A 17400-nucleotide genomic window follows, 5' to 3' on the forward strand; every position below is an offset into this window, starting at 1 on the left:
GGCACATTTGGGGATCAAATATTCTGCTCCCCCTCAACAGCAAGACTTTTTTTTTTTCATGAGTTGCACCAAAATGTCAAGCTTCATATGGATTAAGTTGACTTGCAAAGGACAAGACTCTTATATTTATTCTGTTCAAACAATGCACTATAAATCCTTTCTATGCAATCTAAAAGAAGGATTACCATAAATGAGAAAACTTTGTAGAAAGACTCAGTGGAAACCTAAAAAGATATCTTTTATCTCCAAAACATTCCAGTGTGCCAAATGTTATAATAAACACAATTTTAGTATAAGTTCAGGATAATAAAATAAAAATGAAGTGTTTGAATATCATAAAAGGACTCTGGTACCTGAGAGGAGCAGCACTGTCAACTTAAATCTTGCAAAATGGGTTAAATATCAGAAACCAAGGAGCCTCTTAAGCATCTTGTAAAAGATAAAAATCAAAAAATAATGAGCCACTTGATATAAAATACCCATTATTAAACAGAAGCAGAAAAGCAGTATACTGCATGGTACACATTAAGTGTACACAGATCTGGAAAAGAATACCACGTTTATTCATGTTATTTCTTTTATTTACTTCCCATGAGGAAAGAGAAGAAACTATTATTCATTGAATACTTTCTATGTGCCAGACTGTGCTGTATAATTTAAATACTTATTTCATGAACTTACTACTTTCAAATGAACTTGCTGATACCACTGAAACTCAGCGCTTCATTATTCCCACTACAATTAGGAAAATGAGACATAAAAATAATCAGTAAATATTTTCAAAAAGGTCTATTCATGAGTGCATGTTTGACCTTGCATTCTTATTTATTTTTCTAAGATATTTTCCAAAAATGTTCCCATTAATTTGCAATGTTTTAGAGAGAAAACCTCCACCAACTGCCTAGATCACTTATTTTGCTGGGGCAGAAGCAAATGTGATTGAGGCAGTGTTTCTTAAACATTTACTATTATTTAATGCCATGCTAGTGCTTAGGCAGATATAAAAGACATTAGGTATAAACTTTGATCTTATATACTGAGTGTAGGTAAGACTAGTATGGGCTAACTATAATGTGATTGATATTGGAGAATATTTAAATAAGTATTAAGTTGAATACAGTGAAATATAAAAAGGGTTTTAGAAAAAGTTTATGGGTTGATCAGGCTGGGGAAAAACCTTCATGGAAATATACTGAATCTGAGAGGATAATCTTTGCAAAGAGATGGGAAGAATATTTCCAATTAAGGAGATAGCAGATGCTAAGGCAAAAACAAGAGTACATGTGACAGGTATCAGGGAATTAGAAGATGGTGTTTCCAAGATTAAGGGGTACAGGTTGGAGAGCAGAGGAAGCTAAGATTAAGTGGACCAGGAAAAACCAGTTTGGCAAAGTGGAATTAATCTTACATGCTAAAATGAAGAAGTTTAATTGTATTTGCAGCTATTGTAGGCTTCTTAGAGGTGAAAAATATAATGAGTGCTATTCCAGAAAAATGCCCCTTACATCTCTCTGTTTTGAGGCAAGAGGGGAGATAGATAAAAAATTGTTGGTGAGGTAATCAGTTAAGTAACTATTGCATTTCTTCAGGTATGAGGAAAGGAGGAGCCTAGATTAGGGTAATGGTAGTAGTAATTGAGAAAAAAAATGATGATTCAAAAATTATTCCATTAATAAGATTTTATAATAGTTTATATCCGCGGAGATGAATGGAAGATTGACATTGAGGATGAACAGAAACATAAGAATAGTCTGGTGAGAAAAACGGATTGGCTTTTATCTGGATTCTTCACTAACTGAATGTGTGAAAATAAACAAGTCACATTAATTCTGAGCTTTGTTGCTCCTTCTGTAAAATAAAGGGATTGTACTATTTTCCTTAAACATTCTCTAAATAGTAGAATTGGATAGAAAGGCTAATAAGGAATAATAAAGAGTTTTACAGTTGTTACGCTGTTTGAGGTGAAGACAAAATATTCACGTTTGAAATATGAGAGGCAATTTAATACTTACGGATAAGGTCTGTAGAGGAACAGAATATGTCACCCCAAAATATGTCTCTTTGGCCTAAGGATTATTTAGTGCAAATTAATTTTAAGAAAGAGCAGATGAAGAAGCTGTGAAAACCAGTAGATGTTACCCTTTTGTAAGAGATATTTACATTTTTCAGGGCAATCTCCATCCTCAAGGGTGTCTCCCTCTCAGTACCAGGAAGAGGAATATGACTCTAAATCTCTAGAAACTCTTCATCAATGGAGAAGGCAGGGACTTAAATCTGCATAACAATGGTATCCTTGTTTACTGAGCTTTGCCTGAAAACCTCCCATAATGGACTCTCCCCAGCTCTAACAGCTTCCTTTGCATTCAGCTGAAGATGATATTGAAGGTGGTGGCTTTTGCCTTCGGGAAAGTTCCTCAATTCTCCCACAGATACAGGAGGGACTCATGGTATTAAACTTTTGTTAATCCATCTTTTATTACAGGGATGTCTCCTCTTCCTCTCCTAAAGGAAATCTACAATGTGCACTTGTGAGTCAATGAAAACAGTGCTCTAAGTGGTAGGTGACCAGAGTAAACCACAAAATACAAACATCACAGATATACGTGTGCTAAAGAAGTAAACAAAATTATCATTCTTTATGCTTATATCGCCCAAATATATTCTCCTCTTGGGCCAATGATTATTTTAAAACTCAATTAAATATTATGCCCAAGAAAATAATTGAAAAGGTAGCACGTGGGACTTAATTTTTATTCTTTAAAAATAAAGTTATTGAATTATAGATTCTCTGAATGAAAAAAAAAAAGGGTTCTATAGAAAGTAATCTCAGGGTGATGTGATTATAAATTCCTAACTGGACAGGTCATGGTGGGTGCTCCCATTCCCAAGCCTGCAACTTCTTTAGTAAAAGGCTTATCTTTGCCTTAAGCCAGCCCTGTCCATTGTTTCTGTGCATCTAGGTTAATGCACCTTTGAAATGCCCGCTTCCAGACCTCTCCTTCTAAAGTAGACCACCCTCCAGAGAGCAGGAAATCTTAACTATCATTTAATCAGATCCCTGCCTTACTGCCCCACACCCTCACATAATCTTCCTTAAATTCCCTTCTTCATTTCAAATGCATAAAAGAATCTGCAAAACTTATTCCCTGGAGCAAAAGTTTTAGATCTTGCTCCGCAGCATATGTCGATGGTTTGGCTCAAACAAACTCAAAAATTCTCTACAGGTTTGTATACTTCATATGTCAACAATTCCAATCCTATTCTAATCAGAGATCAACATATTGTAGAAGCACAGAGGAGAGAAGGTTTAGTTCTATTTTGAAAGGAGGGGCTGTTGAAGGTTTTAATGAGAAACTTAAAAACTCCACCCCTCGGCCTGCCTCTGTCCGGGTCCTCCTACATAATAAGTGTATGAGGCACTGCAACGTGGCGGAAAAGCACTGGGCTATTGACAGCAATTGGACGTTGGTCACTGGCTCTTACTTAAATATCAGCTCTCTCCACTACAGACAACACACATTCCTCCACTTAGAAAGGGATTGAGTCCTATACATTCAATTGTATATTACTTATTTGGAGATCAGGATATTTTCTAATATGTATTAGACAGTTACCTTTGAAAATGTAATATCATGTATTTATAGTAAATAAAAATTTTAAACAAACATTTACAATTCTGGTAATTCTGACACAAACTGTAAAATGAAAAATAAGTCAGTAATACATTTGGCTTGGCATAGGAAGAAAATCAGGTTAAGTTAAGAGTACTATGAGGCTATGCATAGAGATTTTTGAGAAGAGTGTAAAGGGGCTTTCTGGCAAGTTGACAATTTCAGGGTTTTAGAGATTAGGTTCTTTAAAATATCTCGTTAAATCATATGGGTTTTATCTGCATTGGTAGCTTAAAGGCCAAATAGTTGTATTTTGTAATACAAAAGGAATCAAGAGAAAGAACATGGAACAGACAGAAATGCATTACTGTCATCCAACCAGCAAAGGAGATGCTAGGGAACACTAGAAGCAATCCTATTAAAGTAAGATGCAAAACAAAGAAGTTCATTATTTATTCTTGTGTTTCATAATGTAATGGAGGCCCTCGCTGAAGCATTAAGCCACTAAGATAAATGGAAAATGCATGCATTAGAATGAACAACACAGCCTTTATTTGTAGATCATGATTGTATATATAGCTAATCCATGATAATATAATTATTAATACTAGAAAGGTAATTTAGCCGTTACTAGATCCCCCCCCAAACAACCCCAGAAAAATCAATATTCTTCTATGCAAAATTAAAAACTATTAGATAGTATAATTGCATTCCCAAGACAAAAAAAACTATAAAATACATTTTTATAAATAACATAAAATTATCAAGATTTTTGTGAAGAATATTATAAAATGTTATTCCAAAACATGAAGATCTGAACAAATTAAAAATTCTATTTTATCAATAGACTCACCATCATAAAACTCTAATTCTCCCCATTAAACTATATATTTAATTCCAATAAAAATTCCCAAGTAAATAATCTTGTAGTACTTGGCCAACAAATATTAAAAGATTAATGAGCCAGTAATAGCCAAGACACTTATAAAGAAAATTAAGACAATAAGCCAGCTGACTTGCCTTACCAATTTTTCAGATTTTTGGAGAACCATACTATGTAAGGAAGTGTGGTACTGGATCAGTTATGGAAAAAAAGACCAATGGAATGGAAAGGAGAGACCAGAAAAAGATTGGTGCATACATGAACATTTGATATATAAAAAAGTTGCCATTACAAATCAGTACTGAGACAATAAGTTATCCTGATGTAAAAATAATTTAAATGAATGACTACATAGCATCACATACAAAAATACATCACAGGGAGTTCCAGTATCTAAAGAGCAGATTTAAAAGTATAGAAAAAGTACAGAAGAATAAATTCTGCAGAATGGGTAAGCATTTGTTAAACAGAATGAAAAAGGTACAAATCATTAAGAAAATGATGGATATAATTGATATGATTTAAAAAAGAACTTTCCCCTTTAGGGGGGAGGGGGAGATAGAAGGGGTAAAAGGGGTCAAATATGTGTTGACAGAAAGAAATCTAACTATGGAAGGTGAATGCAGTGTAAATATATATATGCCTTACTGTTCAAGTATACAGCTGAAACTTATTGGATTTCGTTAATCAATGTCACCATAAAAAAATTAATGAATTAAAAATAAACAAATAAGTAAATAATACAAAAGAACTTTCCTATTCAATAAAAAATTACCCAAAAACTGAGTTAAAAATAAACTGCAGACTGGGAAAGAAATTTATAATGCAACTAAATGGCATTGCATCGATATTAAGACTGTACAAGATGTCCAGCAGAATAAGCAAATGACCAAGACCACATTTAGAGCAATCACACCAAATAAATCCAAAGAACAAATGAAAATAATGAGTGATTATCTTCACCTTACAAGTTGGCAGTGATGCAGGAATCTAGGCAATCACATTCACTCTTGATGAGATATAAAATGAAGAAACATATCTTATAGGGAAATTTGGCAATACTAAAAATTAAGAATATTCATATCCTTTGACTCACTAATTTATCCATGAAGGACTTACACAAAGTAAATACTCATATATACCTAAAGATATATTTACCAGGTATCAGGACTCAAGACAGGCCGCCCCAAACTATCCCACAATGGCATACTGATTACTTTGAATTAAAATCACCTGATGAGCAGCCAGTGCCAGAAGGACATCTTGACCCTCTTTGTCTCCTTATACGGAAGAATTAAATCTCTCATGTGAAAGATGTCCTCCCCACATCTGAAAGACAGCCATATTGCTAGAGTTAAACAACTCAGAGCCAAAAAAGCCTGGATAAACAAGTTTTGTTGCCTCTTTTCTAATTTACTACTTTGTTTAAATTCCTCATTAGTGAATACCCAAACCTTGCTTAGATTCCCTTCTAATGAGCACTCTCCTTTGCCCTGTCAATTTCTCAATGTGTTTGTCTACAGCAGCGGTCTCCAACCTTTTCGGCAAGAGGGACCTACACTCCTATGAGAATCTAAGGCCTGATGATCTGAGGTGGAGCTGAGGCAGTGATGGTGGCACTGGGGAGCGGCTACAAATACAGATGAAGCTTCACTGTTCACCTCCTGCTGTGTGGCCCAGTTCCTAACAAGCCACTAACTGGTACCAGTCAGTGGCCCAGGGTTTGGGGATCCCTGGTCTACAGAGTATAAAAAGGTACCTGATTTGATCATTTCTTTGAGCCTCATGTTATGATCTGAGCATCATATTATGACTTCCCATGCACATGTGTTAAATTGGATTTTCTCTTGTTAATCTAGTGTCAATTTTATTATTTTTTTTACTAGTCCAGCCAGAAAAAAACAAAGAAAGGTTGAGGAGAATTCTCTCTCTCTCCAACACACGATATTTCTGGTTTTCATAACGAAAGCTCATATATCTATTAGTATTGGACATTTGGACAATAAGAGGAATGTAAATATCAATAGAGTACTGGAGATATTAGTGATGATAAAACTACACAATGGACTACTGTGAAGGTGGGAAAATAGTTAGAGACATCCATATTTACACACCTAGAGATGATCACATGATATATTAAGTGAAAAACTCAGGCAGAACAATATAAAAGCATGATCCTTTTTAGGCAAGCTAAAATTGTTATATTTCTCAGTGTGTTTAAAAGTTAAAATGTGCATTCCAAACTGTTTACACTAGTTACTTGCAGGAAGCATACTAGGAAGATTAGAGGATAGGAGAGGGTGGTCTAACAAAAAAAAGTTAATTTTTTATTTGACCAAGTTATATATAGTTTTAAATGTTTAAAATGATCTTAACGCTTAAACATTTTAAATCTAGGAAATGATTACAATTTATAATAAACACCTGCACACCCTTAGTCTAGACTCCCCAATATGCAGACAATTGTATGATACATTTAGACAAGCATTAAGTGCCTTGTGATGATGATATTCTGGTTATTTTGGAGAATGTCCTTCTTAGGACATATGTGCTGAAAATCACTATCTTGAGGAGATATGTGCACCCCCATGTTCAATTTAGCCTTATTCGCAATAACCAAGACGTGGAAACAACCCAAGTGTCACTGACAGAATACACTCTTTTCATGTTGTAACCCCATAATGGAATTAAATTAGAAATCATAAAAAAAAAAAGATGTCTGGAAAAATCACTAAATATTGAAAAATGAAGAGCATAATTCTAAATAAACCATGGTTCAAAGAAGAAATCAAAACTGAAATTAGAATGTATTTAGAAATTTAAAAAAACCTAACTTATTTGATTTTGTGGGATGCTGCTAAAGTATTAGTTAGGGAGAAACTTACAGCACTAAATTCTGATATTAGAAAAGAGGAAAGACTTCAAATCAAGGACCAGAACATCCACCTTAAAAAAATAAAGAGAGGAACAAATTGAACCGAAAGTAAGCAGATGAAAGAAAAGAGTAACAATCAAAACTAAAATCAAAGAAATACAAAACAGAAAAGCAGAAGAGATAATCAGAGAAGATCAACATAATTAGAAACCTTTAAGGAGAGCGAGAATGATTGGTAGAGATAAATAATAGCTAGATATCTCAGTTTTACACACACACACACACACACACACACACACACACACACACACCCTCTAAAACTGGGGTAAGTTTTCTATGACTGACTTTGGGGAAAATGTATTGCTCACACACTGGTTTAACAACCATCTAAACCATCGAACCATTAAAGGTAGATTTCTCAACATCAGAGGCAATGCCACTTGTGAAAAATACACAATGACATGCAACATTTTATCAGCTGCCAGAAGTTAACTTGTCTAAATATGAATACAGGGAGAAACTGTGATAAAATGACAGACATGTCTGCTCAAGAGATGATGGAAAATCTATCAGAGAAAAGGTTACCTGTAAGGTCTTCTCGGTATATCATGAATCATGATTTAGGAATGAATGAATACTGGGAAATCGACAGGCTATTAGGGAACAGTACTAAAAGTAATTATCTTGACATTTTTATAAGATTTCACTGAAAGCTATAGAACAAAGATGGGAATCATAACTTGAGCTTGGATTAATTTAAGGCTGACAAAAGGCACATTATTTATTTTTCTTTGCTAATAGTATAAGTCAAAAGGAAACAGTTGCATCAAAACCAGATGTGAGATGTATTACCAGTTCTCAGTAAGCCAGTATCTTCTTTTCTTTGTCAATACTGCTCAATTATGAAGCAGGTGGTTTGAGGAAATATGTTTATTGTCACCGGTAGAGCACAGTGCAAGAAACTACATTTGAATCTATATTCCTAATTAGGAAAAAAAAAACTTTAGTTTTTTTTAGGTTATGGTGTAAGAAATAACTTTTTATGGAAATGTCAAGGTCTAAAATTTTAACCACTGGCAAGGTTAGTGCCAAAAAATTGTATAGTTATCTAGTTGTTCATCTGTTTTATGTACATAAAGGTAATTACACTTCTGTGTTAATTTGCTTGATTTTTAAAAACTAGAAAATTATGATTGCTGACATTAAGAATACTGTATCAGCTCTAACAATTTAACTTTACTCTTATATTTTCTCTTGGGTATTACAACTTCTAATACAAATATTCTTGGCTTGAAAGAAACCTTTTTCTCTGTAACACTGACTTTAATCAGGTGGTCTGCAACAAACTTATATTCTACTTCTTATTTTAATTTTCTAACATTAGTGATTTTAACTCATATGTTCCCTCGAAGGTTTTCATTTGAGTGGTATTAAAATCAACTCTTTATGTCTGTAATCAGTGTGTTCTCCCTCCTTTTCATGTTTTTGCCTCAAGATTTCAAATGTCTTTCCCCACCAGATTGAGACATAATTAAAATATAACATTGTCTAAGTTTAAGGTATATAATATGATGATTTGATACACTTACATACTGTAAAACATTTACTACCAAGGGTTAACACTTCTATCACCTCACATAAGTATCATTTTGTGGCAAGAACATTTAAGATCTACTCTCAAAGCAACTTTCAAGTATATGAAACAGTAAACTAGAGTCACCACACTGTACATTACATCTCTAGAACTTACTCATCTTACAACTGAAAGTTTGTCCCCTTTGACCAATATCTCCCCATTTCCCCCACCCTCTGGTCCCCAGCAACTACCATTCCACTCTTTCTATGAGTTTGGCTTTTTTAGATTCCACATATAAGTCATACCATACAATATCTTTCTTTAACTTATTTCGCGTAGCCTTCAAGGTCCACCTGTGTTATCAAAAATAGCAGGATTTCCTTCTTTCTCATGGCTGAGTAATATTTTATTGTAAATGCATACTTCGTTTCCATGTCTTGGCTATTGTGAATAATGCTGCCATGAACATAGAGGTATGCATAGCTCTGAGATCCTGTTTTCATTTCCTTTGGATATACACCCAGATGTGGGATTGTTGGATCATATGGTAGTCCTAATATTAATTTTCTGAGGAAACTCCATACTGTTTTCCATACCATATAATGTATGACTTGGTATTGTTAAGATGACAATTCTGCCCAAGTTGATCTACTGATTCCATGAAAGCTCAATCACAATAGTAGAATGTCTTGAAGAAATTGATGAGTTGATTTTAAAATTTATATGTAAAGATAAAGGACCAAGAACAGCTAAACAATCTCGAAAAGAATGAAATTGGTAAAATTGTACTCCCTGATTTATAGATTTACTATAAAGATGCAATAACTAAGCTAGTGTGGTATTGGGATGAGGATGAAAATATGCATCAGTGGAACTATAGAGCGCAGAAGGAAACTCACATGTATGTAGTCAACGTTTCAACAAAGGTAGAGGCATTCGGATGGAGAAAGAAAGCTTTTATAACACCTTGTGCTTATGTATTTTTCCCCCCACACGGGGTCAATTTATTGCAGTTGAATAGCTCTCTCTACATGTATTTTTTTGTATATCTCTCCATAAAGCATGTTCACACACATGCACACACACGAGCAAGGATCCAGAAACAAAAGAGGTCAAGACAGCAATTTCTTTCAATTGTATCACCTGGACATTCTGTCACGTGTATATTCTCTGGCACATGTTAAATGTATGAGATTAATTTCAGCATTACAGTTGACCCTTGAACAACATGGGCTTGAAATGTGTGTGTCCATTTATACACAAATTTTCTCCAATATACAGTTGGTCTTCTGTATCCTCGGATTTTGCACCTGTGGATCTGATGCAGGACAGGGCGAATCCTCCCCAAGTAGGGACTCAAGTTCTGCATGGAGAGGGTAGAGTGAGGATTCTTAACTGAGCATAGGGAAGAATTCAAGTGTGAGCCAGAGTTAGAAACAAAAGGAAAGTTAATTAAAGAAGGAAGAATGCTCTACAAATTGTGGTCTCCTCTCAGAGACACAGAATGAGAGTGACGGAGAGACCAAGAGGGACTGAGAGAGACCACAAGTGTTCGGGGAATTCAGTTCATATGTAATTCTTAGTTTCTATGAATTGCAGTTCAAAGATTTTATTTACATGTTTTCCTTTGATGGTACGGTATGTAGCATGAAAGATAAGGGTATGTAGTGTGAAAGACATGCTGGCAATCTCTAGGGAATGACTGGTTGGGTTTACTTTATGTATGGTATGACTTAAAGACTGTTTTCCTGGTAGGGTATGGGTAAATGGTCTCTTAGTAATCCCAGCAGGACTTTTCCTTTGTTCTGTAGGTTTCCTGTGGTCTGGCAGAAGCACATTGCAGGCTCTGAATATAGCTGAATGTTTAGTTCTCGTGCCTCTTCCCTCCATCAGATCCAACCAATCACAGATTGAAAGTATTTTCCAACTGCAGCTGGGACTCTGAAGTGGAGTGCTGACTGTATACATTGTTCAAGTCCCTTAATTTTATATAAGGGATTTGAGCATTCTCAAATTTTGGTTTCGTAGGGGTCCTAGAATCAATCCCTAGCAGATACCAAGGGACTATAATTAAGTTTGGGGGGAGTCAAAAGTTATATATGAATTTTCAACTGGGCATGAGATCAGTGCCCCTAATCCACACTGTTCAGGGGTGAAATGTATTTATAATTAAAACACTAGAAGTCCTTAGATTTTAAACAAAATGAGAATAAATGAACTAACTGCAATATGACCTTACATCAAAATTCTACAAAGTGCTAAAAATCAATGAAGTAGTTTAATGCATATTAAACTGAGTAAACTCCTAAAGTATCATACTGAGTAAAGATGAAGACATCTAAATATACATAGTATAAGAGCACTTAAACTTTAAAACAGGCAAAAAGGTATTAAATTTTAATATATCAACAGATATGTAGAAAAAAATACATTGAAAATGCAGAGGATGATGATGATCACCAATTTAAAGATGTAGTTCTCTCTGGAGGAGAAGGGGGTTCATGTGCCAGGAAGAATTACATGACAGGCTTCAACTGACTCAGTAACATTTTATTTCCAAATAATAAAACAAAAATTTTAGGCGATTATGGCCAAATGCCAATATTTTCCAAAGCTGGGTGGAAGGAACACAAATGTTCATTTTTCTATTATTTCCTTCTGTATGCTTCAAATAGTTCATTATTATAGAAAAGAGAAAGCTCAAATATAATAAAAATATTAAAATATCCATATTATAATGTTGAATGCAAAACAAAATAAAATTTTATTGACTGTGTTATAGACTGAATCATGTCCACCTAAAATTTGTATGTTGAACTCTAACCCTCCATGTGACTGTATTGGAGGTAGGGACCCTAAGGACGTGATTAAGGTTACATGAAGTCATAAGGGTAGAGCCCTCAACTTGATAGAACTGGTACCTTTATGAGAAAAGAGGTGCCAGAGCTGTCTATCTCCATCATGTAAGGTAACAGTGAAAACGCAGCCTTCTGTAAGCCAGTGAGAGCCTCATCAGAAACTGGATCCTGCCAGAACCTTGATCTTAGATTTCCCAGCCTTTGGAACTGTGAGAAAATAAATTTCTGGTGTTTAAGTCACACAGGCTATGGTATACTATTATGGCAGCCCAGGTAGACTAAGACAGATTGTATGGTCATTATTTTTGTTACATATATATATATGATGCAGATATATATATCTGTGTGACCTTGTACAGGTATTGTATACTTTTCTACATCTATATCTCTGCAGGCCTATGTATATGTGCAAAAACAAAAATATTTACAGTTGTTACCTTCATGTAAAAATAATGACTATGCATGTGTGATCTATCCACATGCGATGTGTATATGTGTACATACACATATATACACACACATATATATCCTAATAGAGAATATGTTTTCTACTATAGTACTATATATAGGATATAAATGTATATTCAAATATATTGTTTATCTCTGATAGAATTTTTTATAGTAGAATATATTTCCTTATACTCTCATGGTTATTCCAGTCTCTCCAATGATATATTTTGTTCATACTAAGTACACGTTCAGACAGCAATGGCAAGAAATTGAGTCCAACTAGTTGCTCATGTGACAAAAACACTAACATCAACTGAATATTATATAACTATGTGTTCAGCTTATAGATAATTATTCTGCTTTGTGGACATTAGGAGGGAGGGAGAAATACATTATTTTCTCCCCAAGGTAAAAAAGAGTAGAATATTATTTGTGTGAAAAGAATCCTCTGAAAGTTTTTGAATTAAAGGATCAGAGCATTATTTCCAAGATTTAGCAAGCAAATTAGAATGTGAATTATGTAAATTGTTTTCCTCTGATAAGGCAAATATAATAATCTTTGCTTTATTAGACTGGCTTATCTTGAGTTTGACTTCCAAAATCAACATAAGGAAGAAATTCCCAGAGCTAGACTTTTTATTCCTTAAGTTGCCTTTCCTACTTATTCATGGGTTCTCTAGAATCTCTGCTAAACAACTCATAGATCTGAGTTCCAATCAATATAGCAGACTGAACTGGTATAGAAAATAAACCCCGCCATACCCATGAAAGGACAGAGAAATGCAGAATTACTGTATTAAATAATAATCAGTAGGACCTAAAAGAAAAATAGCTGGACACCAAGAAGGGGCGGAGGTGGGTGCGGGGGAAGCAAAGGCAAGGTGCTGATTCCTAGCCCAAAGTGGAAAAGGCTGCATCAGAATATGGTTCCTTCAAGTACAGGGTTGAGATTTTGACATCCTTTGCACCGCCAAAGCAGAGCCTGCTGTCTCAGATTCAGAGGCTGTTGGCCCTGGGTGTGGGGACCTGGAATTGAGCTCTCTGCATAAAGCCTTGAGCCACCAGCAGCCTAAGGCTGCTCTGTGAAATGAAGACTCGAAAACCTTAGCCAGCTGGCCCTTGGGTGGAGAAAAGCAGCTGACAGTCCTAAGCTATGAATGGGGAAAGAGTAATTCGTTAGAAGTCAGAATCACAGACCTTTCCCATATACAGATGATGGGATCCAAACACTCATTACCCACAAGGCAGGAGTACTCCGAGACTATGAATTAAACATGAGACTAGTCTATAACAAGTGAAGTCTACTGAGTCCCACAGAGACAAATGCTACTCTCCCTCCTAAGGTTACCTCCACGGCCAGGGCAAACAAGACTCCGACAAAAAAACAACTCCCATTGAAGAACTCAGAATTTAAAAAAAAACAAAAAACAAAAAAAACAATGCATATGGAGAAAAAAATCGTCATTAGATTCAGGGGAGACAAACCCACAAGAGAATTCATGTGCCAGGAAACAGACACTTGTACTATCTAAAAGAGGCTGAAACAAATATCTTTGAAAAGCTAAAAGAAATGAGTCATTTCAATTAACTAAAGTGAATTTTTAAAATGGAATACCCTATTTACACTTATGTCTACATCAACCGTGAACGTTTTGGTCTTTTAAGAATTATTTTAACCAGGGCTCTTTCGGCTCCTCGCTTTCAGGATGACCAAAGGAATAAGGAACAATGGTCGTGCCAGAAAGGTCCAGAGCCACATGCAGCCTATTAGTTGCACCAATCGCGTCCGATGCGCACCCAAGGACAAAGCCATTAAGAAGTTCGTCATTTAAAACATAGTAGAGGCCACAGGCATGAGGGACATGTCCAAAGCGAGTATCTTCGACATGTATGTGCACCCAAGTTGTATGTGAAACTATGTTACTGTGTGAGTTGTGCCATTCACAGCAAGATAGTCATCACTCTCGTGATGCCCGGGGAGGCCGATTTAGACCTGCAGATGCTGCCCCACAATCTCCACCAAAGGCCACGTAATGAGCTAACTCCGAAGAACTATTCTCTGGAAAAAAGTAAAATGGAAATTATACTTAAAAGAATTATTTTAAGTCTACAGCCATGCCACCCTGAACAAGCCCAACCCCATCTGATCTTGGAAGCTAAGCAGGATCGGGCCTGGTTAGTACTTGGATGAGAGACCACATAGGAAGACCAGGTGCTGTAGACGTAAAAAATAAAAAAAATAAGGATCCTTGCAATCTGTGAGGTCAACCAAGGGTTGCCTCGCCTAAAAAATATGTATATTTTTTAACCAGGGACATAGCATCTGGCAATAAGACACTTACAATTTAGTTGGGAGAAAATAATCCATATATGTGAAAGGCATTAAAGCCTTTTTACATTACCTTATGTAATTATTCACAATATATGTACAAATGCATGTGTGCAAAATGTGTAATTATATAAATCTGTCTTTATCAACCTCTATCTGTCTGAAGGGGACCAAAAGTTTTGCCTTTTGGAACATTGATTTTAAGTTGATTATTAAGAAACAAAAGACTCAGAACCTTCGACCCTTCTCCCTTTCCTGCCTAAGAGATTCCGAGGGAAAGGCCTACTGTGGGAAGTCTTAGGATGTTCACCTTAGCCTAATCTGAATTAAGTATGGTGGATAAGATGCCAAGCAGTGTTCTGTTTACTAGATCAGGGGTCCCCAATACCTGGGCCGTGGACCACTATTGGTCCATGGCCTGTTAGGAACCAGGCCACACAGCAGGTGGTGAGTGGTGGGAGAGCGAGAGAAGCTTTATCTGTATTCACAGCCACTCCCCAGCGCCAGCCTCATTGCCTCAGCTCCACTTCAGATCATCAGGCAGTAGATTCTCATAGGAACACTGTCCCTGGTGCCAGAATGGTTGGGGACTGCTGTACTAGATCACTACATGTCTGTTTCCTGGGTTGCCTAGCAAAAATTTACCTGCCATGTGTTCCCCTCTTCTTCAACTATCTATAAATTATAACCGCACTCAAATTTCATTTCTTTAATATAGTTGTTTTCTCTCTGATTCAAACTGGCTTTGCCCAGATAATGGCATTGTGACTCATTTGCTTTTTTCCACCCTTATCTTTTCACCTCTGTATGCCTGCTTGTTGTGAGCAAGAAAAGCAGCTACCAGAGTAACACCCTTGAACACATTTGTGTCTTTCCCCAACACCAGGTTTATTGAGTGGAACCTTCTCAGATAAACCAATCGGGTACCCACACGGGTTAACACACAGCACACCGAGAGGAGGAAGTACAGAGTCTCATGTGACAGAGCAGAGGGATGAAAGTCCTTAGTGTCTCCAAAGGGAGCTCTGTTGATGGGCGGCGCGGAGAGCTGCATGTCAGTCCCAAGCCAGTGGCTCCGACAGGCTCTCAGAAGCGCAGAGCCTTTGGCTCTAGTGCACCTGTCTGTGATGCTCTCTGGTCAGGCTTGAGCATCGTCTGTCTAAGGTGTTCAGCTTCTATGGTCCTTACAAGGTGGGATTCTCATGCTTATCGGCTCCTGCAGATGGGGGCTTATCTAGGATAGTCACAGCTGATGTCTTTGTGGTGTTGGGCGTTCCAGTCACATCCTAATGATGTTCCCTTTATGTGCCAGTTGACATCACTGTCATGGCTCCTGTGGACTCCATGTTGTGAAGTCCAAATGATCCTATTTCTTTATGCTCTATGCTGCTCCTTTAATCATTAAGCCACAGGACATAAGATTAAATGAGCCTCAGGTCCATAATCATAAGGACAGTAGGTTTTAGCTGGACTTTAAGGTTAACATCTTGGCTTTAGATGTGTTTCAGCCACAGGCCCATCAAGGCAGAACCACCCCACTGGCCTTGGGACCATATGGGTTGTTGAGAGAGCATTACCTGACTTGCAAGTCACCTGGGCCTCCGGAACTTGCAACTCCCTGAAATAAATCCTTACTTTCTTTGCTGCAAAGCCTGCACTTATCTCTTCTTTGGCTTAGTCATGCACAGACGGACCAATTTTTGTCCTGGTAACAAAATTGCCCATTCTTACTTTTGAAATCTAAGATCCCACCCCCGCCCTTTTCTCCTCTGTCTGAAATAACACATACACCCAATTTTACCTGTCTTTGGAATTTTCATGCTTATATGAATTCCCCGTGCACTTTAAAAGTTTGATTTTCTCCTGTTAATCTGCCTCTGTTAATTTCTTAGCCCAGCTAGAAGAATTTAGAAGGTGGGAGGAAAAGTATTACTTTTTTCAGCCCCTACATATTCAAGTATCTATCTATCTATCTATCTATCTATCTATCTATCTATCTATCTATCTATCTATCTATCTATCTATCTACCTACCTACCTACCTACCTACCTACCTACCTATCATCTATATATCTGCCTGAGAGATAGAGCTATACTGGGGAAGAGAGTGAGATGTGGAGAAAGACAGAAGGGAGATAGAGATGATGTGAGATGAGAAAGACAAGGGGAGAAATAGAAAGGAAAAAACAAGTGGGAAAGGGGAGAGAAAGAAAAATGTTTAACTTTGTGTAAAACAAAAGAAAAATGAATTGTAATTGTTAACTATGAAAGTGGGTAAGAATAGTCAGCTATTCTACTCATATGGAAAATAAGGAACGATTATCTTTAAATTAGATAACAGATTATTTGGCGTAAATGAATAGAACTTTCTACACAAGAGATATGTGGCTTTACTGGCAATATTCATTCAGCAGATCCCCTTTTTTCCTTCTCCCATCCAAGATTATGGACTTAACAGTTGGACTTTCACCAATAACGTAACAATACTTCCCTCCTGGCTTTTGTACTTCTTGCTGTGGTTCTTGAACCTTAGTTGACAGAATCAGGACTCCAAGCAATACAGAAAAATTACAGTGGAGTTAAAAAATCACATTATGTGTTGATAAGGCATTTATGCTGGTTTTAAGATTCTAAAGCATCTTTCAAAAGGTCTTAGAACTGACCACTTCTTTTTTTTCAAACAGTTGACTTTCTTAGTCATATATTTTGAACTTGGATGGTAGTATGTTTATTAATATAAGGAAATATGTTTTAAAAGATGAAGATAATATTATTGAGAAGTGAAAGTTTGTCATTTAAAAGCAATTGCAAAGTGAGAA

The 17400-nt window shown here is 36.3% G+C and overlaps 2 pseudogenes; both read left to right on the forward strand.

Annotated features, from left to right (window-relative positions):
• The first annotated feature begins 13959 nt into the window (after positions 1-13959).
• Positions 13960-14287, forward strand: LOC105308240 (annotated as a pseudogene).
• A 71-nt stretch (positions 14288-14358) lies between these two features.
• Positions 14359-14477, forward strand: LOC111733400 (annotated as a pseudogene).
• The last annotated feature ends 2923 nt before the right edge of the window (positions 14478-17400 follow it).

The sequence above is a fragment of the Pteropus vampyrus genome, unplaced genomic scaffold (genome assembly GCF_000151845.1).
Source record: "Pteropus vampyrus isolate Shadow unplaced genomic scaffold, Pvam_2.0 Scaffold560, whole genome shotgun sequence".
Taxonomy (NCBI): Eukaryota; Metazoa; Chordata; class Mammalia; order Chiroptera; family Pteropodidae; genus Pteropus; species Pteropus vampyrus.